At 37.4% G+C, this 27,886-nt stretch overlaps 1 protein-coding gene across 1 annotated transcript in view; it reads right to left on the bottom strand.

Moving 5' to 3' along the window:
• RPL27A (ribosomal protein L27a) overlaps window positions 1-27,019 on the bottom strand; it is a 1,008,958-nt gene extending 981,939 nt beyond the window's left edge. The window contains exon 1 of the mRNA XM_050756501.1: window positions 27,014-27,019. The gene's annotated coding sequence lies outside the window, so the exon portion shown is untranslated. The remainder of the gene's footprint in view (window positions 1-27,013) is intronic.
• Between the last annotated feature and the right edge of the window lie 867 nt (window positions 27,020-27,886).

The following is a 27,886-nucleotide window of genomic DNA, read 5'->3' on the forward strand; positions in this document are numbered from 1 at the left end:
TTGCACCTGTCAATAAAAGAGGTAGCAATGATGTTATAGCCATCTCCAGCCTACCACAATCCCTCTGGCCACAATTATTTATATATTTCCTACATGTCAAATTACATTTATACATCCCAGAATCCTCTAAAATATCATACAATTACAGCATCACAATTAAGTCCATCATCATGGGATTTAAACCAAGTTCAGACATGGGTGAGTTTCCTTGGGCACAGCTTCTGAAATACAGTCACTCTTGATTGAAAGACATGCGAACTAAAGAGACAAGTCATCTACCTCGTATATACCCAACAGGCACTGTTGATGCAGGGGTAGAAAAACTGCAGTGAACACTCCCATTCATAAGGGGGGAATACAGGAGTCATGTAGCAATCACTGGCCCATTGCAATTCCAAAACCCAACTAGACAGATATTGCCATTTTCTTGATCAGGGCCCAATCCTGCTCCTTGTTAATAAATCTCTGTGTCTCTTGGCTCTGCCTTCTGAGTTTTTGGTTCCATCCTCTGAATCATTGTTCCTTTTCCAGAAAAAAAAAAAAATAGCCTATGTTATAGCTGAGTAGTTTTCTTGGCCTATTTCCTAATTATTTTAGGTCAAGAGTCCAAAACTGGGCCGGGCGCGGTGGCTCAAGCCTGTAATCCCAGCACTTTGGGAGGCCGAGACGGGCGGATCACGAGGTCAGGAGATCGAGACCATCCCGGCTGACACGGTGAAACCCCGTCTCTACTAAAAAATACAAAAAAAACTTAGCCGGGCGAGGTGGCGGGCGCCTGTAGTCCCAGCTACTTGGGAGGCTGAGGCAGGAGAATGGCGTAAACCCGAGAGGCGGAGCTTGCAGTGAGCTGAGATCCGGCCACTGCACTCCAGCCTGGGCGACAGAGCGAGACTCCGTCTCAAAAAAAAAAAAAAAAAAAAAAAAAGAGTCCAAAACTTCTTTTCACTTTGCACCATCCCTGTCCCTTTCAGTCTAAGCTGGTATAATTTCTTTAAACACACAGTGGGAGTCATCATGAAAATACAAATGAAATATCAAGGAGATTCTACTCTTCACCCACTAGGATGGCTAGAATTTAAAAGTATGATAATAAAAAGTGTTGGTGAGGATGTGGGAAAATTGAAACCCTCATATACTGGTAGATATTTAAAACGGTGGGATCATTTTGGAAAATAATCTTCCAGTTACTCAAACTATTAAACAGAAATACCCTATGATCCAGAAATTCTAGATATATGCCAAAGAGAGATAAAAGCATATGTCCACACAAAACTCATGCATGAATGTTTATAGTAGCATTATTTACAAAACCAAAAGGTAGAAGCAATGCATGGATCCATTAACTTACAAGTGAATAAGGAAAATGTAGTATATCCATATAATGGAATATTATTTAGCCATTGGAAAGAATGAAGAACTGATATATGTATCAACATGAATGAACCTTGACAACACTACACTAAGTAAAAGAGACTAGTCACAAGAGACCACATATTATCTAAGGCCATACATATGAAATGTCCATATAGACACAGAAGGTAGACTGGCGGTTTCTTACGGCTGGGGGGATAGGAGTATGTAAGGTGATACTAAAGGATACAGGGTTTCTTTTTGAGATGATTAAAACTTTCTAAAATTGACTATGGTGAGTCTTGAAAACATCTATGTATATGCTAAGAACATTAAATTATACACTTTAAAACTGTAATTTGTATGGTATGTGAACTATATCTCATTAAAGTTGTTAAAAACAACGTGGTCTTTCTTCGTATCAAATTATAAACTACTGAATTAGACAAAATTCATACTCATAAATCTCTTCCAGTTAACTCTGTCTCTGGAGGTTTATGTGGTTTCTGCCAGAAACCTTGTGATTTTAAAAGCTTTGTTTTTGGCCGGGCGCGGTGACTCACGCCCAGCACGTTGGGAGGCCGAGGCAGGCTGATCACGAGGTCAGGAGATCCAGACCATCCTGGCTAACACGGTGAAACCCCGTCTCTACTAAAAATACAAAAAAAAAAAAAAAAAAAATTAGCCGGGTGTGGTGTCGGGCGCCTGTAGTCCCAGCTACTCCGGAGGCTGAGGCAGGAGAACAGCGTGAACCCGGGAGGCGGAGCTTGCAATGAGCCGAGAACGCACCACTGCACTCCAGCCTGGGCGACAGAGCCAGACTCTGTCTCAAAAAAACAAAAACAAAAACAAAAACAAACAAACAAAAAAACTTTGGTATTTAGAAAGAAAAACGAGGGTCTTTAAAGCATGCCATTAAGATTCTTAGAAGGACATAGATTAGCTTAAAGGGTCAGAGAGGACTTAGATCTTTCTGAGGTCTCAACAGAGGATCTTACAGCCCCAACCTGAATTTGATCTTTGACCTGAAGTCGTTTCCTACTATGAGAATCCTTCTGGAAGATATCAGGAATGAGAAATAGCCTTATTTTCAAAGCCAGCAAGATCTAGCTTTCTTATATTTTTTTCTAAATGTTTCTTTGAAAAAAATCTTTCTTTAGTTCACAGATCTCTGGTTATAGTTTATCATAGGCAACTATAAGAAGCCAGGTAATGCTTTCTACACTCTTCCTGGAAACCTTCCCAGACAAATCTGAGAGTATATTAGATATCCTTTCTCTTTTCCAATTTGTCACAGGTGGCAATATTATCAAACTTTCCATCACTACTCAGCAAATGTGTTTTTTATCAGCTCTTAAAAATATTTTCCTTACTATTTTTCCAACCCTTACCATCTATTACTGTTGAATGTAGAAACATGTTAGGTCATAGAGAAATTGAGGTTGCATATATAAATTTTGGAGTAAACAATGTTTAAGTGGTGCTATGGTTTGAATGTATGTCCTTCAAAATTCAGGTTTGCTAATGTGATAATACTGAGAGGTGGAGCCTTTAAAAGCTGATTGGGCCACAAAGGTTCATCTCTCATAAATAGAATTAAGTATCCCTTTTAAAAGGCTTGACAGAAGGAGGCCACCTCTTCTTGCCCTTCTCACTTTCCCCATGTAACACTGCAGTATTCTTTACTTCCAGAGGGTGCAGCCCTCACTAGTCACCAAATGCCAGGGCCTTGATATTGGACTTCCAGCCTTCAGAATTGTGAGAAAAAAATTCATATTTTAAATAAATTACCCAGTCTGTGGTATGCTGTTATAGCAGCACAAAATGGACTAAGACAAGTGGTATTGTCTTAAAAATCATAAAATTGCATGAGATCAATAAGTGGCTATAAATGTAAGGATGTATATGATAAGTTATAAGGTAGTCTAACATTTAAAGGTCTGATAGAGTTGCAATCTTCAGGAAAGATGAAGACAAATGGACAAGAGAGGTAAGGAAAAACCCAAATTGGGAATGTGAGATTGCAGAATACAAAAAAGAAAGCGATTCAAGATGGGAGAGGGCGGGTACTTGTTTAATGCTTCTGAGGTTTGGCAGAGGGGTGAGTGTAGGTAATTTAGCAAGAGCAGTTTCAGAGTGGATTGAAGCCAGGTGGGAATGTAGTTGAGATGGAACTGATAGGTGAAAATAATTTCAGCAAAAGGGTAGGCCGTGAGGCCAGAAGTGGGGAGGATATTTCAGGAATAGTGAGTAACTCACTTTTGCAGGGTCATTGAGTTAGTGGAGGAGAATAGGGAATTATAACGCTGAAAAACTAGTATGGTTATACTGAGGAATTCTTTAAAATCTGACTAAACATTTATGAATGTGAGCAAGATGGCTAAAAGTAAATAAAAGTGACTAAAAATTTAGACCTGAACTTGAATGCATTAAGTCCCATCTGGTGTTGATAATTTATTGATGATCAAATCAGATATATATATGTATATATAGGGAAATATATATATATATTGAGAAATCAGCTGTAATTAAAAATCCACCTGTGCAGATCTGTAAACCAATGTGTAAGTTGTTTGTGAGACTAGGTGAAAGAATATAGAGTGTGCTGCAGTTACATCTCAGCTGTTCTAAGAGGATTCCATTTCATACTTGAGTTCTTTAAAAACATTATCCATCGTTACTATCATCTGCACATTTTAAGAGGAAATATTTTCTAATAAAGTGGAAACATCTATGAAGAAAGTGGGTGAAACTAAAAGGCCCTAGAAATGTCTGCTCATTCAAAATTTTTGTGATAAAGTATATAGATAAAAACGAATAGGTCAAAATGAAAGCTTATCTATACACATACCTCCATGTCTTCAGCATATTATTTTTATGCTGAGTCTAAAGAATAATTGCCCAAGAACTTCTGTCTTAAAGTATGTTAGTAAAGAAATCTAACATTGGTGTGAATATATAACTTAATTTCTTTTGTAATCTATAAGTGTATATTTTGATATGTATGATACATAATACTTTGTAATACAGTCATGCGTAGTATTAACAATGGGGATATGTTCTGAGAAATGAGTTGTTAGGCAATTTCATCATTGTGCTAACATCATAGGGTATACTTACCCAAACCTAGATGGTATAGCCTACCACACATACAGGCCACATAATATAGCTTATTACTTCTAGGCTACAAACCTGTACTGCATGTTGGTATACTGAAAACTGTAGGCAATTGCAACAAAATGGTAAGTATCTGTGTATCTAAACATATCTCAACATAGAAAAAGTCAAGGAAAAATATGGCATAGAAAATTAAAAATGGTACACTTGTATAGGGCACTTATGAATGGAGCTTGCAGGAATGGGAGTTGCTCTGGGTGAATCAGTAAGTGAGTGGTAAGTGAATACGGAGGCCTAGGACATTCCTGTGTAATAGACTACACTAATACACCTTAGCTTACTGTAACATTTTTGCTTTATAGATCAAATTTTTAAAACCTTTCTGACTCTAAATTTTAATTTTTATTTTTCTGTCTGTTACCTAGGCTACAGTGCAGGGGCACGATCGTGACTCACTCCATCCTTGACTTCCCAGTCTCAGGTGATCCTTCTACCTCAGCCTCCTGACTAACTAGGACTACAGGCATATGTCACCATGCCTAGCTAATTTTTGTTGTATTTTTTTGTAGAGTCAGTTTCACCATGTTGCTGAGTCTTGACTCAAACTCCTGGGCTCAAGTGATCCTTCCATCTTGGCCTCCCAAAGTGCTAGGATTACAAGTGTGAGCCACTGTGCCTGGCCTTTTTGACTCTTTTGTCATAACACTTAGCTTAAAACACAAATACATCGAACAATGGTTTAAAAAATATTTTCTTTCTTTGTATCCTTATTCTATAAACTTTTTCTATTTTTAATTTTTTAAATTTTGAACTATTTTGTTAGAAACCAAGACCTAAACGCACACACTAGCCTAGACCTATACAGTTATGATCAGCAAAGTCACTGTCTTCCACCTCCACATCTTGTCCCACTGGAAGGTGTTCAGGGGCAATAACACGAATGGAGTTGTCAACTCTTATGATACGATGACTTCTTCTGGAGTATCTCTTGAAGGACCTGCCCAAGGCTGTTTTACAGTTAAGTTTTTTCATGTAAAGCGAGTATACTCGAAAATAACAATCAAAAAGTAGAGTAGATATATAAATCAGTAATATAGTCATTTATTATCATTATCGAGTATATGTATTGGATGTAATTGTATGTGCTATACTTTTATATGATTGGCAGCACAATAGGTTTATTTAGACCAGCATCACTACAAACATGTGAGTAACACACTGCTCTACATTATGATGGCTATGGTATTACTAGGCGATAGGAATTTTTTAGTCCCATTATAATTTTATGAAACTGTTATATATGTGGTCTATTGTTGATCAAAACACTGTTATGTGCTGCATGACTGTACATAAAGTCATATGTGAATTCAATATTTCAGCTTCAATACATAACTTCAAATGTAAAAATTATGATAGTAGCACCCAAGAACATGAGGCAGGTGGTAAAAGACTCTTTGTACCAAGAAGCCAGGGCTAAGATGGATATTGTTTTGTGTCCTGCTTTTGTCGGGACCACTAGGACTGCTGCTTTTAGGCCTGAATGGTACACATCTAGGGGATTCTGACAAGTGAATGTGCCTCTAGACAAGGCCCAAGTGTTTAGAGATTGCTGCAGACCAGGAATGGGACAAGACTAGTGGCCACCAAGACATGGCCATGTGGGAAGCATACGGTCTTGTGGGTACATACCCCATATGATGGTTTTCCTGTTTTTGTTTTTTTTGTTTTTGTTTTGTTTTGTTTTTTGAGACAGCATCTCACTCTGTTGCCCAAGTTGGAGTGTAGTGGTACGATCTTAGCTCACTGCAACCTCCACCTCCCGGGTTCACGCCATTCTCCTGCTTCAGCCTCCCTACTACAGCCGCGTGCCACCACACCCGGCTAATTTTTTGTATTTTTAGTAAAGACGGGGTTTCAACATGTTAGCCAGGATGGTCTCAATCTCCTGACCTTGTGATCTGCCCGCCTCAGCCTCCCAAAGTGCTGGGATTACAGGCGTGAGCCACCGCGCCTGGCCAATGGTCTTCCTGTTTTAGAGGAAGGTAAGAATGAAACTTCTTTTACCATCAGCTTAACATAAAGGTTGACATTCTTAGAGACAATGGAGGAAACTGGCACAAAAGAAAACAAGAAACTAAACCCAGAATATAAAAACAATTCCAGACTCTTGGTAAGGGAGAAGCCTGCCCCACTGGAGAATCATAAAACAAAGAGAATCCGCTATACAATTGAGGGTCATAAGCCTGCTATTTTCATTTTCTCTAGACAAAGAAGTACATCTTAGTAAAAATCTTTGCTATTGAGAGTTACATGGATGAAGGTATCTGGCGCTTAAAGGGTCAACAGAACTCTTGGTTGTCTTTCCTGACTTGTACCTTGCATAAGGTGCGGTCTGCCAGGCCTGGTCTCTACTGCCCATACCTGCTGATTTACCCTATCTTCTGGCCTGAGAGGAACACAATTTTTGAGCTTATGAGTAAGCCAAGATCTGACCAATTAAACATTCAAATAGATGTATATTAATCCTCCAAAAGGCCTATAAGACTTCCCCAGATTTTATCAGGTAGAATAAGTTGTCCTCTCCTGTATATTCCCCTAACAGTCATTCCAAATTTGAGATTGAACCCACCTAGGGGTTTGTTTGGAAATGGTAGATTTTTGTTTACTAGGACTGGAGAAGACAATCAGCCTAGAATGGGCAGGAGCCAAGAATGCTACATGTTTGCAATACACAGTCACACACACACACACACACAATAAAGCATTTTCTTGCCCAAATGTCAAGGAAACTACTGTTAAGAAACATAATATGTAACACTTTGTTCATACCATTTGAATAGAAACCACTGTATTTTTTTTTAAATTTTAGTTTAGGTTCTGTGATACATGTGCAGAATGTGCGGGTTTGTTACATAGGTACACATGTGCCACGGTGGTTTGCTGCACCTATCAACCAATCATCTAGGTTTTAAGCCCTCCCTAACATGCATTAGGTATTTGTGTTAATGCTCTATCTCCCCTTGCCTCCCATCCCCCGACAGGCCCTGGTGTGTGATGTTCCCCTCCATCACATGAGATGATCAATGAGAAAAATGTCCATATTTTCTCATTGTTCACCTCCCACTTATGAGCAAAAACATGCAGCGTTTTGTTTTCTGCTCCTGTGTTAGTTTGCTGAGAATGATGACTTCCAGCTTCATCCATGTCCCTGCAAAGGACACGAATTCATTCTTTTTTTATGGCTGCGTAGTATTCCATGGGGTATATGTGCCACATTTTCTTTATCCAGTCTATCATTCATGGGCGTTTGGGTTGGTTCCAAGTCTTTGCTATTGTAAATAGTGCTGTAATAAACACACACATGCATATGACTTTATAGTAGATTTATTTATAATCCTTTGGGTTTATACCCAGTAATGGGATTGCTGGGTCAAATGGTATTTCTGGTTGGAACATTTATTTCATTATTGTGAACTTCTTAAAAGAAAAGTACATGACGCATACAACTTCATTTCTTTAGTTCATAGCCTAGTGCTAGGAATATGAAAGATATTACATAAATATTTGTTGAATTAGAGTTAATATTTAACAAATAAATATTTGTTGAGTGCTCGCTCTGTACCAGACACTGTGCTTTGAGCTGAGGATAATTAGGCCAGCCTCCCACATCACTATTTTGCCCACCCACCAAAGTTTGTACAACTGTACTTCCAACTCCCAGTGGCCTGTTAACTCTTATCTTCTTTATGTCTCAGTTTAAATTTTGCAAGTGAAATTTTCCTTGATCCTCACAAAAGATATCATGAAGAATTAGGGCTGAGAAAAAAAAGCCAGAGGCTGGGGCTTTTGACAGTGTAGCAGGATGGGCACACAGAGGTTGGGGGTCAAAGATGTCAAGGCAGCTAAGACTCGACAGACCAAGATCCTGCAGAGGAATAAACTGCAGATAATTTAGTCTGAAATGTGATGTGTAACTTCCCATTAAGAAATTTAACTACTCGTAAGCTGCACTGGGCTGGCAGAATATCAAAACACTAAGCAGGAAGCAGCCTGTGGGAGGCTGAAGATCTGAGCAGATTTCAACCTTCTGAAATGCTGATATGATAGAGTTTGATAAAAATACCATTTAAGATGGAGGGGACTGAGAATACTCCAAGCTTTTATGGGAGGCTCGTAAAGTGCTGCACCTTACCTGGAAATAAGACCAGCCTTGATGTGTTGCTGAATTCGGTTTGCCAGTATTTTATTGAGCATTTTTGCATCAGTGAAAGGGAGTTTATTAAGGAGAATTGATTCACACGATCACAAGGTTAAGTCCTACAATAGGCCATCTGCAAGTTGAGGAGCAATGAAGCCAGTGGTGGATCAGCCCGAGTCCCAAACCCTCAAAATGAGGGAAGCCCACAGTACAGCCTTCAGTCTGTGGCCAAAGGCCCAAGAGCCCTTGGCAAACCATGAGTATAAGTCAAAGAGTCCAAAAGCTGAAACACTTGGAGTTTGATGTTTGAAGGCAGGAAGCATCCAGCATGGGAGAAAGACGAAGGCCGGGAGACTCAGAAAGAAAGAGTGTCAAATTCTGGGATTCAGAACACAAAACCATGTGTCCACGAACATAAACCACATTCTCTAATATCAACTCTTTCTTTTCTACAGACAATATTTTGCTCTCACACATACCTTCTCTTTTTTTCATTCTTCAGTTGATTCAGAACTTGGGAGGGGAAAATGAGTTTAAATATAAATCCTCTCCCAAAAGGACTGTAACAGTGCCAGATGCAGCCATACCCTCTACATCTGTGTGATTGAATTAATTGAGCCCCTTAGAATTGAAGAACAGAGGACAGATTTCTGCATGGACTTATCATAATCAATTGGGAAGCACTTAATTCTCCAGACAAAAGAGACTTAGATGAAGATAGATTAATATATGACATATATTTCTTTTGAGAGAAGGAAAAGGAGGGAGGGAGGCTGAACATTTAGACAGGTACACAGTGAGGGCCACACCAAGTCTGTTGGAGTACTAGTCCTCACAAGAGGTGACATTTGTGAGGTGATCATATTAAGAAAAGAAACAGAGGAGAAACAGTTTGGGGAGAAATATGATAAATCCGGTCACAGCATGCTGAGTGTGAGGGTCCTAGGGAAAAGGTCAATGAAGTCTATCTGTCCTCCAAGGAAGGTTGTATTTGGAGATAGGAATACTGTTAACCACATAGGGGACAGCTGACCCCACGGGAGAAAATGAAGTCTCCCTTGGGTTCCATGGGGAATGGGGATAAGGACAGAGATCTGAGGATGTACCCTGGACAAGAGTGAAGTGTGGAGGGTGAGATGAAGAAGAGGCTGAGAGAAAGAGTCCATGAAAACCTTCAACCACCAGAGTTCAGTGTTCTCACCATGATGCTAAGATGGCTCTTTCTCAGACTGAAGTTACACCTTTGGGTGCCCTCTCTTTGGAAAGGGCCACATCTGTGCTAACATTAACCCCAGAATTATTGCATTGGGGGGATTATAGGCCCATAATTAATGCAAGTAAAGAGGTATAAACAGGGAAACAGGACCAGAGAAATTGCACAATATGACTTCTAGACAGAAGAAGAGAAGATTTCCTTGATCTGGTCAGTGAAGAACCCAGGAATGGGAGGTTGGACTGTAAAATGAATGGTCTCTCCCTACTGTCTTGGGATCTGTATGACATCATTACTATACTAATAATGCAAATATATTAACTAAAATGTTAATCAGAAATTGTTGTGGAAGAAGCACTGGAGGGAATCAATGTAGAGACAATTGCCTTAATCAGACTGGGTCACAAGCCCCTACAAAAAGGAAAGTTGAAGAAGCAGTGATGATGGGCACCTTTTTGAGAGACACTGTAAAAATGTGTGGCAGATATATGTTTTGCCTGAATCATAATTTCATGTCTCCTATCTATAAGCTGTTGGTCAAAGAAAGTCTCACTATCTAAAGAAACGTTTGCTTTCAAAATCCAACTCTAGTGCTCATCTGTTAAGACTTCATTTATAAAAAGAGTTAGCTGACGTTTATTCAGAGTTTCTTCTGTGCTGTGTGGGTTGTATCTCTTAATGGCCAAATACAGGAATCATAATTTTTGCTCTGGCTTAAATAAAAGAAAAAAATTAGAAGCTTTTTGACTCTCAGATTGCCATTTTCAAAAGTTTAAACATCCATGGACCACAGCAGAGTAGGACATTTAAAGAAAGTAACCTGGACTGCCTGACTTGTTAACATTACCATTGATTACACATCTATTGGAAATTCCTTTCCCAGATGTTGTTTTATAAGATGGGATTTAGAAAAAGTTGATCTTTGAAATATGTCTCTTTGTGTCTCTATTTAATTAGAACTCTGTAATTGGTGAACGGGGGACATCTCATTAGAAGCTGTTTTCTGAGGTATTCTTACCTTGACAAATCCATGTTTAATTTGATTCCAGGCTGGGCGCAGTGGCACATGCTGTAATCCTAGCGCTTTGGGAAGCCCAAGGCGGGCGAATTGCTTGAGCTCAGGAGTTCAAGACCAGCCTGCCCAACAGGATGAAACCCCGTCTCTACCAGAAATACAAAAATTAGCCAGATGTGGTGGTGCGCACCTGTAGTCCCAGCTAGTCAGGAGGCTGAGGCAGGAGAATCGCTTGAAACTGGGAGGCGGAGGTTACAGTGAGCCGAGAAGAGATTGCGCCACTACACTCCAGCCTGGGTGACAGGATGAGACTCCATCTCAAAAAAAAAAAAAAAAAAAAAAAAAAAAAATGACTCCAGCAGATGTCCATATAAATTACACAATTACCTTTGTACATGGAAGTAAGCATTGGCCTTCTATATTTATACAAGCTCTTCACTATATAAGTGATATGGTCAATGACAAATATAAATAGAATATTAAGCGCAAATGTCTCCCAAATCATTGGTTTTGTTATTTATGGATTATACCTGATTTAATTCAGGGAAACCAATGTGTTCTTGCCATCAATTTTCTCATGGCCTCTTTCACCTCCTTATTCCTAAGACTGTAGATGAGGGGGTTTAGCATGGGAATCATCACCGTGTAGATCACAGATGCCACCTTGACCTGATCCGCTGAATAGCTTGACTTGGGCATCACATAAACAAACAAAATGGTCACATAGAACAAAGTGACTGCAGTGAGGTGGGAAGCGCAGGTGGAGAAAACGTTCTTCCTTCCCTCAGTAGAGCGCATCTTCAGGATGGAGCGGAGGATGTAGATGTAGGACATGATTATGGTAAACAGCGTGCTGATAAGGACAGATGCAGAGGAGATGGCAGGGGATATTTCAGCAATGTAAACATGGCCACAAGAAAGCTTCAAGTGTGGGAAGAGGTCACAGAAAAAATGGTTGATTTTATTTGGACCAGAGAAGGACAGGTTCATCAAACAGCCTGTAAAAGACGAAGCGTTCATGAATCCACCCAGGTAGGAGGCTCCCAGTAGGAGGAGGCAGATGACTGGGGGCATTTGGATGGAGTAAAGCAGGGGAAAGCAGATAGCTACATAGCGATCGTAGGCCATAGTGGCCAGTAGGAAGCACTCTGTGGTTCCAAACATGACATCAGAGCAAGCTGTGCTATACAGCCCGTGACAGGAATAGTTGTTTTCTCTCTTAAGAAACTGATGAGCATGATTGGTGTAACCGATGTGGAATACTCAATGTTCACAAAGCCAAATGGCTGAGAAAAAGGTACATTGGGGTGTGAAGCTTTGGGCTGCTTTGGATTAAGAGGATTATGCTAATATTTCCCACTATGGTAACTATATAAACTGTTAGAAAAACCATGAAGAAAATGGCACATAGCATAGGATTGTCTGTTAATCCCAAAATAATGAACTCTGTCACTGTTGTATTGTTTTCCGTCTCCATCTATCCATTTAACAGTGCCTATTAAAACCAGACCAGAGGAAATTAAGTTGGTTGAAATGACCCCACAGTTAGTGTATATGCCTAAATGTGATCTTATTCAATTTTTAATATGGTAAATTTGCCTTATAAAATATTTTGTGCAGACAAATTTTCCTTTCAGATTCCATAAAATAAAACTGAAGACTCATCTTGGGATCCAGCTATTTTACCCCTATTTGTATACTTTAGAGTAAGTCTAATCACCATGTGCACAAGAGATACATAAATGGATGTTTACAACAACATTTATTAAGATAACATAAACTGTTAACATATTAATAAATGTTCATAGAAAAGTCAACTCTAGGCCAGGCATAGTGGCTCATGCCTATAATTCCAGCACTTTGGGAGGCTGAGGTGGGTGGATCATTTAAGGTCAGGAGTTCGAGACCAGCCTGGCCAATATGGTGAAACCCCACCTCTACTAAAAATACAAAAATAGCCAGGTGTGGTGGTGGGTGCCTGTAATCCCAGCTACTTGGATGGCTGAGGCAGGAGAATCGCTTGAACCCGTGAAGCGGAGATTGCAGTGAGCTGAGATCATGACACCGCACTCCAGCCTGGGGAGACAGTGAAATTACCATCTCAAAAAAAAAAAAAAAAAAAAAGTCAACTCTTAATTTTCCATGCCCATCCCAAATGTGTCTTTCCCAGTGCACTCTATCTCAGTAAATGCTGCCTCGAGTTATACAATTAATTGGGCCTGAAAATTGACTTTGACATCTCTTTCTTTCTGACTTGCTCCTTTTCATAGAGTGAAAATAACCACATCCTTAATTATAATAATTGACAACAAGAGCTAGATGATGTCTACATTTAAGATGAAGAGGTCAAACAATTTTTATTATTGTTGAAAGTTAAACATCCTAGATATTTTGCAAAATATCCCAAGACTTATCTCCTATACCATACCTTGTCATACATGTGGGATTGTGTGAAGCAATAAGAAAAACCTAGGTATCATTATGAACTAGGATTAAATGGAAAGTGAATAGAACGATTTGGGAATCTATTTAGGTACATTTTAGTTTCACCAGTTCTAACAAGCAGCTATAGAGAAACAAGAAGTGTGAGAGTATTTGATGGGTGCTGGCAAGTTAAACAAGTAGGGAAAGAAGTAGCCAGATAGAAAAGGTAGGAAGTTATATTGAAAAAAAGATTAATTGGCATTTCAAAATGATGGTGCCTGTGTTCAAAATACAGCACATGATCAAGGAAAGGGGAGAATAGATAAGTCATATTCATTCTTTCCCATGACTCTGATCTAAAGATCAACATATTCTTTAGAATAATTTGCTTTGTCTTCAAGAAAGCCTACGTGAAGAATAATTAAGGAAACGTACATACATAATTATCAGCAACCATGCTCTTACCCAAACACATTCTATCAAATTTCATTCAATCTAAATTACATGAGAACCATGACAACAGTATGCTCTAGTGTAAATAATACTAGGATTGTGTGCCTGAATTATTAAATTCTGGCTTTTTTTATATGTACAAGCATCCAAACCAGATGTGAATTTAATATTTTTAAAGAAAATAAATACATAAAAGACACAAACGTTTTCAAAGTTGAATATAGTTGCCAGCATGGAAGACAAAGTGACCAGCAGAGACACCATGGACTTTGCAGCCATGCAAACCTGGGATCAGAGTTTTTAGTTCTGCCTCTCACAGTCTGGAATCACAGGCAGGTTACAAAAACTTTCTGATCTTCTGTTTCCTTACCTATAAAAAGAAGATAATAATACATACTTCATATGATTCTTGTGTTAAAATATACAATGTGGGAAAACACCAAGCACTGTTTACACAATAAGTAGATGTGTAAAATTACTAAACATTTGCTTGAAATAATCAACCTGTTTCTGGTATGAATAAAATAATCAAATGTTCCTTAATCCTAAAATATAAGTATAAACTCGTGATACATTTATTGTAACACTGGAGATAGATTCAAAGGAATTGTTATCATACATCAAGGCCATATTTAAGTGAGGTTTGGGTCATCTGGGACATTATTTACTTCAATTGTAATTACAAATTAATCGCTTCACTTGTTTTGGAAAATTACATTGAGAATCCATTGGGACAAAGAAATTATATGTACACATCTATTGGGACAGCGAGATAACCTGTCCACGTGATTATATAAAGGCTTATGAATGCAGTATTTTCTACACACCCAAGGATTCCATGCATTTTTAAATTTAGTGATTTGAAAAAAAGAAATTATAACATTTCACTATTACTGAAGTTGAGCTTCAGATCAACATGATTAATATGGTTGCAGCAATTTGTGGCACTTCTGAAATGTGGCTATATTCAGTGGCCGAAGTTTTAATGTCACTTAGGTTTAGAAATCACCTTGGTTTGCCAGTTTAGTTTACAAACATGTATAGAATAGAATTGCAATATTATTTTCAGCATGATGAGTAGCATACACTTTTAAATAATTATTTGCGCATTCCACATCTTACATTTATAAGATGTGCATTCCACATCTTATATTTTCTTTCTTGTTCTAGGACACTTGATACTTGGTGGTGGTACATATTTCTCTCACCTCTCCTCATATTTCTCTCACCTCACCTCTCCTCATTGCCCACTCTAATTCACTAATATGTGTGCATTCCAATAGAACAATGGTGCCTACACTAAAATTTTTTGTGACTTTGTCACATACAGTTGCCATATTGACTGGCAGGTTGCCATGGCACAACTGACTCTCATGGTGTTCCTAAACTATGGCTACATAACAGAACATTCTCTAGGTTGAAGGCCAAGTTCCTTTGGTCTTGTCCTTGAAGAGCCCGTAGGTCAGCCCCTCCACATCAAGAGGACCTAACTGCTCAAACATATATGGATCCAATTTCCTTATTTTGCATGTGGCTTTTCAGTTTTATCAGCATCATTTGTTGAAGAGTTGTCCCCACACCACCCCATTGGCTAGTCATGGCACCCTGCACAAAGATCATTTGAGCATATATGCCTGAGTTTATATCTGGAGTTCCTGTCTATCCTTCTGTTTTCCATCTGTCTTTATGCCAGTATCATACTATTTTAATTACTGTAGCTTTGTATTTTGAAATCATGAAGTGTGATGCCTCCAGCTTTGTTCTTCTTTCTGAAGATTGTTTTGGCTGTTTGGGGTCTTTTATGGTTCCATATGAACTTCAGGATAAATTTTTCAATTTCTGTGAAGAATTCCATTGGGATTTTGATAGGGATTGCCTTAAATATGTAAATCATTTTGTGTAGGATGGACATTTTTAACAATATTAAGACTTCCAATTCATGAACACAAGATGTCTTTTCATTTGTTTTTGTCTTCTAAAATTTCATTCATCAGTGTTTTGTATTTTCAGTCTACAAGTTTTTCACTTTCTTAGTTAAATTTAAACCTATGTATTTCACTCTTTTTGATGTCGTTGGAAATGGGATTATTTTCCTGATTTCTTTTTCTGATAGTTCATTGTTAGTGTCTAGAAAAGCAATTGAATTTATGTGATGATTTTGTGTTCTGCAAATTTAATGAATTCGTTTATTAGTTCTGATGGTTTTTTTGTTGAATCTTAATGGTCTTCTACATACAAGATCGTGTTGTAGGCTTACAGAGATAATTTTACTCCTTCCTTTTATATTTTAATGGCTTTATTTCTTTTCTTGCTTCATTCCTCAATGTTTCCAGTACTATGTTGAGTAAAACTGGTAAAAATGGACATCCTTGCCTTGTTCCTAATCTTAGAGAAAATGCTTTTAGTTTTTCACCGTTTAGTATGATATTAATTGTGACTTTATAGTATATGGCCTTCACTATGTTGAAGTAAATTATTTCCATAGCTAATTTGTTGAGAGTTTTTCTCATGAAAGTGTGTTGAATTTTGTCAAATGATTTTTCTGCATTTATTGAGATGATTCTTTTTTATTCTTTTTTTTTTTTTGAGGCAGGGTCTCACTCTCTCCCCCAGGGCTGAGTGCAATGGCGCCATCACTGCTCACTGCAGGCTCTACCTCCTAGGATCAAGCAATCCTCCCACCTTAGCCTCCCAAGTTATTGGGACTACAGGCATGTGTCACCATGCCAGACAAATTTTTTGTTTTTTCTAGAGATGGGGGCGTCTCACTATGTTGCCCAGGCTGGTCTTGAATTCTGAACTCAAGCAATCTGCCTGCCTCAGGTTCTCAAAGTGCTGGGATTATAGGTGTGAGCCACCATGCCCAACTTGGTTTTTTTAATGCTTTATTCTGTATCACATTGGTGTATCACATTGATCAATTTGTATATGTTAAATCAACCTTGCACTTGCATGCCAGAGATAAATTCTATTTGTTTATGGCATAGAATTATTTTATTTATTTATTTATTTTTTAGACAGAGTTTCGCTGTTGTTGCCCAGGCCAGAATGCAGTGGCATGATCTCAGCTCACTTCAACCCTGCCTCCCAGGTTCAAGTGATTCTTCCGCCTCAGCCTCCCAAGCAGCTGGGATTACAGGTGTCCACCACCATGCCCAGCTAATTTTTGTATTTTTAGTAGAGACAGGGTTTCACCATATTGGCCAGGCTGGTCTGGAACTCCTGATCTCAAATGACCTGCCTGCCTCGGCCTTCCAAAGTGCTGGGATTACAGGCATGAGTCACTGTGCCTGGCCAGAATTCTTTTTTTCTTTCCTTTCTTTCTTTTTTCTTTTTTCTTTTTTTTTAATGTGCTTTTGAATTTAGTTTGCTAGGAATTTGTTGAGAATTTTTCATCTATGTTCATCAGGGACATTGGAATGTAGTTATATTTTCTTGCAGTGTTTTTGTCTGGCTTTGGAATCAGGATAATGCTGACCTCATAAAATGAATTTGGAAGTATTCACTCTTCAATTTTCAGAAGAGTTTGAGAAGGATTGGTGTTAATTCTTCTCTAAATATTTGGTAGAATGCACCAGTGAAGTTCAGGTACTCTATTGGCTGGGAAGTTTCTGATTACTGTTTAATCTCCTTACTTATTGGCTCATTCAGATTTTCTGCTTATTTATATTCAGTTTGGGCAAATTGTATATTGTTGGTGTATGACTGTTAAAAGTAGTCTCTTAGGATCTCTTTTATTTCTGTGGAATCAGTTATAATATTTTCTCCTTATTTCTAATCTTACTCATTTGAAACTTCCTTTTTTTATGGCTGCATAGTATTCCACGGTGGTTTTATACTTAATTTTTATTTTTTTTTTATTATTTTTTATTATACTTTAAGTTCTAGGGTACATGTGCATAACGTGCAGGTTTGTTACATATGTATACTTGTGCCATGTTGGTGTGCTGCACCCATCAACTCATCAGCACCCATCAACTCATCTAGTTCATGTCCTTTGTAGGGACATGGATGAAGCTGGAAACCATCATTATGAGAGAGCTATCACAAGGACAGAAAACCAAACACCACATGTTCTCACTCATAGGTGGGAATTGAACAATGAGAACATTTGGACACAGGGCAGGGAACATCAAACACCGGGGCCGGCCATGGGGTGGGTGGGGGGAGGGATAGCATTAGGAGAGATACCTAATGTAAATGATGAGTTAATGGGTGCAGCAAACCAACATGGCACGTGTATACATATGTAACAAACCTGCACATTGTGCACATGTACCCTAGAACTTAAAGTATAATAAAAAAATTAAGTATAAAACAAAACAAAACAAAACAAACAAACAAAAACTTCCTTCATTCTTTTCTTAGTCTAGCCAAAGGTTTGTCAGTTTTGTCTACCTTTTTAAAAACCAACTATTAATTTTGTTGATTTATTTCCTTTTTTCTATTTCATAGATTTCTGCTCCAATCTTTGTCATTTTCTTCCTTTTGCTAACTATGGGCTTAATTTGTTTTTCTTTTTCTACTTCCTTGAGGTTGTAAAGCTAAATTAATCCCGATCTTCTCATTTAATTTAGGCAGTTGTCACTATAAAATTCCCTTTTAGTACTGTTTTGGCTGCATCCTAGAAGATTTTGTACATTCTGTTTTGTTTTCATTTGTCTCAAGATATTTTTTATTTGTCTTTTTGATTTCTCCTTTGATCCACTGGTTATTCAAGAGTGTACTATTTAATCTCCATATATTTGTAGATTTTTTAGTTTTCCTTCTGTTATCAATTTCTAGTTTTATCTGATTATAATCCAAAAAGATACTTGTTAAGATATCAATCTTTAAAACTTCGTTAAAACTTATTTTGTGACCAAACATGAAATAAATTCTGTAGTATGTTTCATGTGCACTTGAGAAAAATATGAATTTTTGATGCTGTTGTTTGGAATGTTCTGTATGTCTGTTAGGAAAATTTGCTCTATAGTGTTGTTCAAGCCTCCTGTCTCCTTATTGATTTTCTGTCTAGGTATTCTATCCATTATTGAAGGTGCCCGTTAAAGTCTTCTTCTACTATTATTTTATTAATTTATATTTTAGGTGCTCTGATATTGTGTGCATGTATTTAAAATTGTTATATCTTCCTGATACATTGGACCTTTTATTATTATATAAGGACCTCCTTTGACTCTTGTAACAGTTTCTGACCCAAAGTCCGATATAAGTATGGTCAACCCTGCTCTCTTTTTAAAAAATTTTTCAATTTATTTTAGATTCATGGGGTACATGTGCAGGTTTATTACCTAGGTATATTGCGTAATGGTGAAGTTTGGGCTTCTAGGGAACCCATCACTCGACAGTGAACACTGTATCCAATAGATAATTTTTTTAGACCTAATACCTTTTGGAGTCCCCAGTATCTGTTATTTCCATGTTTATGCCTATATGTACCCATTGTTTAGCTCCTACTTATAAATAAGGATATGCATTATTTGATTTTCTATTTCTGAGGTATTTCACTTAAAATAATGTCCTCCAGCTTCATCCTTGTTGCTGCAAAAGACATGCTTTCATATATTTTATGGCTGGGTAGTATTCTATGCTGTGTGTGTATATATATATATAAATTATATATAATATATATATATATATATATATATATATATAAATTATATATATAATATATATAAATTATATATATATAATATATATAAATTATATATATAATATATATAAATTATATATATATATATATATATATATATATATATATATCACATTTTCTTTATCCAATCAACTGTTGATAGACACTTGGGTTAATTCCATGACTTTGCTATTGTGAATAGTGCTGCAATAAACAAACAAGCTCAGTGGTCTTTTGTTATAATGATTTCTTTTCCTTTAGGTAGATGCTCAGTCATGGGATTGCTGGGCCAAATGGTAATTCTGTTTTTATTTCTTTGAGAAATCTCCCTACTGTTTCCCTTAGCAGTTGTATAATTTACATTCTCATCAATGGTGTATAAGCATTCTCTTTTTCTCTGCATCCTCATCAACATCTGTTATGTTTTGACTTTTTAATTACAGCCATTCTAACTGGAGTGAGATGGTATCTCATTGTATTTTTGATTTGCATTTCTTTAATGATTAATGATGTCGAGCATTTTTTCATATGCTTGTTGGCCATGTGCGTGTCTTCTTTTTAGAAATGTCTGCTCATGTCCTTCACCCACTTTTCAATGAGGCTACCTCTTTTTTTGTTGTTGATTTGAGTTCCTTACAGATTCTGGATATTTGTCCTTTGTTAGATGCATAGTTCGCAAATATTTTCTCCCATCCCGAGGTTGTCTGTTTACCCTGTTGATTATTTATTTTGCTGTACAGAAGCCCTTTAATTAAGTCCCATTTGTCTATTTTTGTTTTTGTTGCATTTGCTTTTGTGGTCTTAGTTACAAATTATTTGCCAAGGCCAATATCCAGAAGAGTTTTTCCTAGGTTTTCTTCTAGAGTTTTTATAGCTTCATGTCTTACGTTTAAGTATTTAATCCATCTTGAGTTAATTTTTGTATATGGTGAGAAATAGGGGTCTAGTTTCATCTTTCTGCAGATGGCTGGCCATTTTTCCCAGCACCATTTATTAATTAAGGTATACTTTTCCCATTGTTAATTTTTGTTGACTTTGTCGAAGATCAGTTAGTTGTATGTGTGTGATTTTATTTCTGGATTCTCTATTTTGTTTCGTTGATCTATGGGTCTATTTTTGTACCATGATGATTTGGTTATTATAGCCTTGTAGTATACTTTGAAGTGAGGTAATGGGATACTTCCAGCTATATTACTACTTTGCTTAGGATTGCTTTGGCTATTTGGGCTTTTTTTTTTTTTTTTTTCTCATATGAATTTTAGCATTGTTTTTTTCTAATTCTGTGAAATACTACACTGACAATTTCATAAAAATTACATTGAACCTGAGGATTGCTTTGGGCAACATGGTCATTTTAATGATGTTGGGTCTTCCAATCCATGAGTATGGGATTTTTTTTTTTTATTTGTTTGTGTCACCTACAATTTCCTTCATCGGCGTTTTGTAGTTCTCCTCGTAGAGGTCTTTTGCCTCCTTGGTTAGGTGTATTGTTAGGTATTTTAATCTTTTGTGGCTGTTGTAAATGAGATTGAGTTCTTGATTTGGTTCTAAGCTTAAGTGTCATTGGTATATAGAAATTCAACTGATTTTTGTACATCAGTTTGTATTGAAACTTTACTGAAGTTGTTTATCAAGTCTAGGGTCTTTTGGAGGAATCTTTAGGGTTTTCTATGTATAAGATCATGTAATCAGTAAACAGAGATAGTTTAAACCTGACAAAATCCTGAACAGACCCATAGCTGATTTCATACTTAATGGCCAAAGACTAGATGCTTTTCCCAGGTATGAGGAACAAGACAAGAATGTCTGTTCTTGCCACTTCTAGTCAACATTGCAGTGGAGGAAGCAAGGCAATTAGCAATAACAAGAAATAAAAGGCATCCAGATTGAAAAAGTGGAAGTAAAACTGTATTTGCAGATGACATGATTTCATAGAAAACGTAAATATATAGAAAACATAAACATATATAAAAATATAGAAACCCATTAAAATTATAGGGATGAATAAATGAGTCCAGACAACTTGTAGGATATAGGATAAATACAACAAGTCAGTGGTATTTCCTTGCATTAGTAATGCAAAATATAAAAATGAAATTAAGAACACAATTCCATTTACAGTAATATCAATTTTTTAATGCTGATAGGAATGAAATAAAACCTAATGAGTGAAAAAGGCTTATGCTCATTAATTGGAAGTCTTAATATTATTAAGATGGAAATACTCCCCAAATTTATCTGCAGATTAGACAAAATCCCTATCAAAGTCCCAGATGGTTTCTTTATAGAAATTGACAAGATTATAAAATGTATATAGAAATGCAAGTGACCGAAAATAGCCAAAAGAATCTTGAAAAACAAGAACAAACTTGGAGAATTCACACTTCCCAATTAGTATAAAGCAATACTAATCAGGGCCAGGCATGGTGGCTCATGCCTGTAATCCCAGCCCTTTGGGAGGCCAAGGTGAGTGTTTCACTTGAGATCAGGAGTTCAAGACCAGCCTGGCCAACATAGTGAAACCCCATCTTGACTAAAAACACAAAAATTAGCCGGGCGTCGTAGCGGGTGCCTGTAATCCCAGCTACTCAGGAGGCTGTGGCAGGAGAATTGTTTGAACCCGAGAGGCAGATGTTGCAGTGACCCATTGTGCCACTGCACTCCAGTCTGGGCAATGGAGTGAGACCCTGTTTCAAAAACACACAGCAACAACAAACAACACCAATCAAGACAGTGTTTACTGGCAAAAGGAAAGACATATAGATCAATGGAATAGCATTGAGGTCAGAAATAAACCCATGTGTCTATGGTTAACAGATTGTCTATAAGGGTGCCAAGAATATTCAGTGGGGTAATGAATAATCCTTTCAATAAATGGTGCTGGGTCATTTGAATATCCACATGTAAAAGAATAAAGTTGGACCCTTATCTTAACCCACATACAAAAGTTAATTCAAACGGACTGAAGACCTAAATGTAAGATTTAATACTACAAAACTCTTAGAAGAAAGAGGAGAAAGTCTTCATGATCTTGGATTAAGCAATAGATTCTTAGCTATGACATCAAAAGCATGATCCAAAAAAAAAAAAAAGAAAGATAAATTCCACCACATTAGAGTTAAAAACTGTTTTGCTTCAAAGGAAACTATAAAGAAAGGGAAGAAACAACCTACAGAATGGAAGGAAATATTTGCACATAGTATGTCTGATCAAGGATGTTATCTAGAATCATTTAAACAATCTAAATTCAATACAAATACCCCAATTAAAAGTGGACAGAGAATTTGAATATTTCTCTGAATTAGACATATAAGTGATTAATAAGTATTTAAAAGATCCTTGATGTCATTTGTCATTAGGAAAATATAATTCAAATCAAGAATAATATTTTACTTCACACTCCCTATAACCATGTGAACAATGTAACCTCAAAATTCCTTCACCAGCATACATCATCTAATCTTCCACACTCCACTTCAGAACTTCCCTACCAGGGCCATGATCTGTCAGCAGTAATAACACTTCCCACCACTGAGGTTCATAAATTAGAAGCTGTGTATTTTTATGCTCTAAATCAATTTAAATAACATTTGAATTATTTGTTCCTTGAGAATTTAAACAAATTAATTATTAAACTATCTGCTCTAATGCTTTGTGGGAGAGAATAGGAAAACATCTCTTTGACAGATTTCTCAAAAATTTCCATGGAAATTGGTATGTCAAAAAATGTCTATTGCTTTTGGGGTCACTTTATAAGCTTATTTTTTCCATAAATGCATTCATGATTTTTTTTCTAATTTTCAAATTTGTTTGATTAAATTTGAACCAAGTATTCTCTTACATTGCTTTTAATTTTCTCTATTTTAATCACATCCTATTTTCAATTTCAACTTTTCGTGTTTGTACTTTCTCCCTCTTTTTGGGTTAATTATACTAGTCAACTCCATTTTTTTCTTTTTCTTCCTCCCTTCCTCCTTTCCTCCCTTCCTCCCCTCCTCCCTTCCTTCCTCCCTTCCTTCCTCCCTTCCTCCCTCCCTTCCTTACATTCTTTCTTTCTTCCTTGCTGTCCTTCTTTCTTTAGTATCATAATTTTTTTCTTCCCAAAAAGCAACTGCTATCATTAAAATACAGTGTTCCAAAGCAATACGTTCCCTGAATGAATATGTGTACATACACACACACTCACACACACACAAACACACACAACATTTAAAAATATTTTAAAACTGTACCCTCTCTGTAGTAGGAAAACGGTGAGACCAAGACATATTAGGCAGTTAGACAATACTTTAACCAGTTTGTGCACAAAGTGATATTAATTGGAAGTACTCCACTTTTCCCACCTTTATTTATCAAGGCTATGTAATTTTTTTAAATGGTCAGGGCTCATTTTTTGTCTTCTGAGGGAAAACCCCAATTACATTGCCTAGTGTTTTTCTTAGGGCTATCTGCATTTCTTTGTTTCTCAGACCATACACGATGGGGTTAAGCAGAGGCGTCAGTATTGTGTATGTCACGGCCGTCAGCATGTCTTCATGGAAGGAGTTGCTGTTCTTGGGCCTCAAATAGACAAAGCAAGCAAATCCATAGTGTATGGACACAACAGTGAGGTGGGAGGAGCAAGCTGAGAAGGCCTTAAACCTCCTCTTTGCAGAGGGCATCTTTGTGACTATGAACACAATGAAGACATAGGAAATCATAATTAAAATAAAGCTGCCCATCAACACACAGGCAGAGAGTACAAAAATAGCCATTTCATAATCGGAAGTGTAATTACAAGCAAGGGAGACCACTGGTGAGAAATAGTGCTGGATAGTGTTCAAGTCGCAAAAAGACAAGTTGAATACAGTGATGGTGATGCACAGAGAAAGCAGGAACCCAACCATCCAAGAAGCCATCATCTTCTGCAAGCAGATCTTTCTTGTCATAAGGGGGTGGTACTGCAGTGGGTTGTGGATGGCCGTGTAGTGGACATAGGACATAGCGGCCATGATGAAAGAGTTGTTGGATGCAAAGCCCAGAAAGAAAAACATCTGTGTGGCACACTCAGGAAGAGAAATGGTCTTGCTCTCTGACAGCAAGTCCACCAACATGCGAGGCATGACTACCACAGTGGTACAGGTTTCTGAAAAGGACAGGCCACAGAGGAAAAAGTACATGGGAGTGTGAAGGTTGTGGCTGAACTTGATGGCCCCCATTATGGACACATTTGCAGTTAGGATGGTCATATGGGAGAAGAGAATCACCACAAAAAGTAGACTCTGCAGGTCTGAAAAACTGGAAAATCCCCACAGAATGAATATGCTCACTGCAGTGTGATTGCCCATCCTCCTGGTGGGCACGACCACTGTCTATCAATGGTGCAGAGGGGCTGTTGGTCACAAGTCTGAGATCACTGTATAAAGCTCCTTATGCACTGATTTACCTTTATTTTATTCAGGGGACCTGAGCAAGTGTCAGGCAACTCTTAGAGAACCCAAGGAAAGGGAGTTAAATGCACCTGGAAAGAGGTCAAGGTCAGGAGCCTGAGTTAAGAGAAGAATGATTCTAATATGATAATCTGTGTAGATGAGTGGGCCCAAATACCTATACCTGGATTTTACCCCAAAAGCACTGTTTATCTCTCTTTTCTCCATTCTGGATCTGCAAGGAAGACACAAAATAATGAATGAAAGTTTTTTGATCTCACTTACTGGATTTTGAGATGTTATATTTGTCAAATGCTTTTTGTGATTTAGTGGTACCCCAGCACTCAGGGGTGCTTAAAATAAACTGTTGATTGAATGAATAAAATAATTCCATCATTTAAAATTACTAAAACACTTAGAAAATTCTGAGAGATCAGTGAATATTTCCAAAATAACATTCACATTTCTTTCAATGCAATCCTATCTTCATCAGTGCTCTCCACAGAGTAGTGGTTCTGAGGGTGACATTTGTGTCAACAACTAGAGCAGACAAATCAATTTAACATGTTGCATATTCTGGGTTTCTATATGTGGTAACAATTAAAGGTTGAGACATACAACATCAATTTTTCTTATTACAAAGTTCTTAAGACATATCATTAATTTTTAAGTTCTTAATGTCTCTTTGAAGTTCTTTGAACATCTTTTTGAAGTGTCTAATATAATAAAATGGACTAATTTAAATTTAATATAATTTTGAAGATACTGGCTCATTCCGGAATGGTGTATTCTGATCAATTTTTGTGTTTTTAGCAGAACCTCCAGAACACCTGCCAGCTAATGTACTTAGGTAGTTTGCTTTGCAACAAGCCTGAAAAGAATTAAATCAAGTTCCTCAGATAAATTTTGCCAGTAATATTTCTATTTTGATTGTTCAACATACAATCTGCTTAGGACATGAGGGCAGAAAAATGATATGAAGACTCTTCATAGAATTTTCATTTTAATTTCAGTCATGGTTAAAGGTGGAGGGAAAGAAATGAGGAAGCAGGTATGAGAATGAAGGGCTGGGAGAGAAAAAAGAAATACTGGCTGAAATTATTTTGAAAGATTCATCAAGACTAATGACAAAATAAGACAAAAGACAAAACAATTATATTGTTAGTGAGGAGTTACTGTCTTCTATGTGCATTGCATTTGTAGGTAAGGAATACAAGAAGAGTCAGAGCAGGTAACCAGCACCTACTCAATACCAATAATGTATTATACAATATGCTAGCATTAGACAGAACTGTCTCATGTAATTCTTACAAGGCTATGTGTAGAATTTTTATTTTCATTTTACAAAATGTGAAAGTAAGGTATGGAGTGGTAACACGACTATCAAAGTCCATGAATTTATTCCATATATACTGACTAGATGCCAATTATGTGTCCAGCAATTGTATGCATAGGAAGCACAACATGGAACCAGACATGTAGGATCTCTGTGATGTGAGAGTGCATAAGTACTGTCGTTTGTGGAATTAGAAAGCCCTCTCTGAGGAGGTGATGCACTTAAATGGAGAATAGAATGACAATATGTAAACTATGTGATGATCAGGGGGAGAATACTGCAGGTACAAGGCACAGATAACACAAAGACCCTTAGGTAGAAAACAAATATACCCAAGCATTCTTCAATCAAGACTCATATCGTTTATTTTTTAGTCTACTCCCCAACAGACTCTTTCCTCTGAAGGTTTCTCAGATGATTTACCTCTAAAGGAAAGTCTTCCCTATTTCTATTGTTTCAGAACCACCCACTTTGTATGAGTCTCCAATTTCAGCCTCTATCAAAAAAGGATCTCCAATTTCTTCTGGGACATCTCCAATTCCAGAATGTCCTTCAAGTATTGAATACAGATGTTTAGAGCAAAATTGGCCATATTCCCTTACATATTGGGTTTCCTTCCTGTATTTCCTCTCTGAGGTATTTACAGACATTGTAGAGTTACCATTAGGCTGCATTTCTTTTTCTTTTTTTTTTTTAATTATTTTTTATTATTATACTTTAAGTTCTAGGGTACATGTGCATAACGTGCAGGTTTGTTACATATGTATACTTGTGCCATGTTGCTGTGCTGCACCCATCAACTCGTCAGCACCCATCAACTCGTCCTTTACATCAGGTATAACTCCCAGTGCAATCCCTCCCCCCCTCCCCCCCCCCTCCCCATGATAGGCCCCGGTGTGTGATGTTCCCCTTCCCGAGTCCAAGTGATCTCATTGTTCAGTTCCGACCTATGTGTGAGAACATGCAGTGTTTGGTTTTCTGTTCTTGAGATAGTTTGCTGAGAATGATGGTTTCCAGCTGCATCCATTTCCCTACAAAGGACACAAACTCATCCTTTTTTGTGGCTGCATAGTATTCCATGGTGTATATGTGCCACATTTTCTTCATCCAGTCTGTCACTGATGGACATTTGGGTTGATTCCAAGTCTTTGCTATTGTGAATAGTGCCGCAATAAATATACGTGTGCAGGTGTCTTTAGAGCAGCATGATTTATAATCCTTTGGGTATATACCCAGTAATGGGATGGCTGGGTCATATGGTACATCTAGTTCTAGATCCTTGAGGAATCGCCATACTGTTTTCCATAATGGTTGCACTAGTTTACAATCCCACCAACAGTGTAAAAGTGTTCCTATTTCTCCGCATCCTCTCCAGCACCTGTTGTTTCCTGACTTTTTAATGATTGCCATTCTAACTGGTGTGAGATGGTATCTCATTGTGGTTTTGATGTGCATTTCTCTGATGGCCAGTGATGATGAGCATTTTTTCATGTGTCTGTTGGCTGTACGAATGTCTTCTTTTGAGAAATGTCTGTTCATATCCTTTGCCCACTTTTTGATGGGGTTGTTTGTTTTTTTCTTGTAAATTTGTTTGAGTTCTTTGTAGGTTCTGGATATTAGCCCTTTGTCAGATGAGTAGATTGCAAAAATTTTCTCCCATTCTGTAGGTTACCTGTTCGTATAAGGAGTAAGGAAAGGATCCAGTTTCAGCTTTCTACTTATGGCTAGCCAATTTTCCCA

Source organism: Macaca thibetana, chromosome 14, assembly GCF_024542745.1.
Source record: "Macaca thibetana thibetana isolate TM-01 chromosome 14, ASM2454274v1, whole genome shotgun sequence".
NCBI lineage: Eukaryota > Metazoa > Chordata > Mammalia > Primates > Cercopithecidae > Macaca > Macaca thibetana.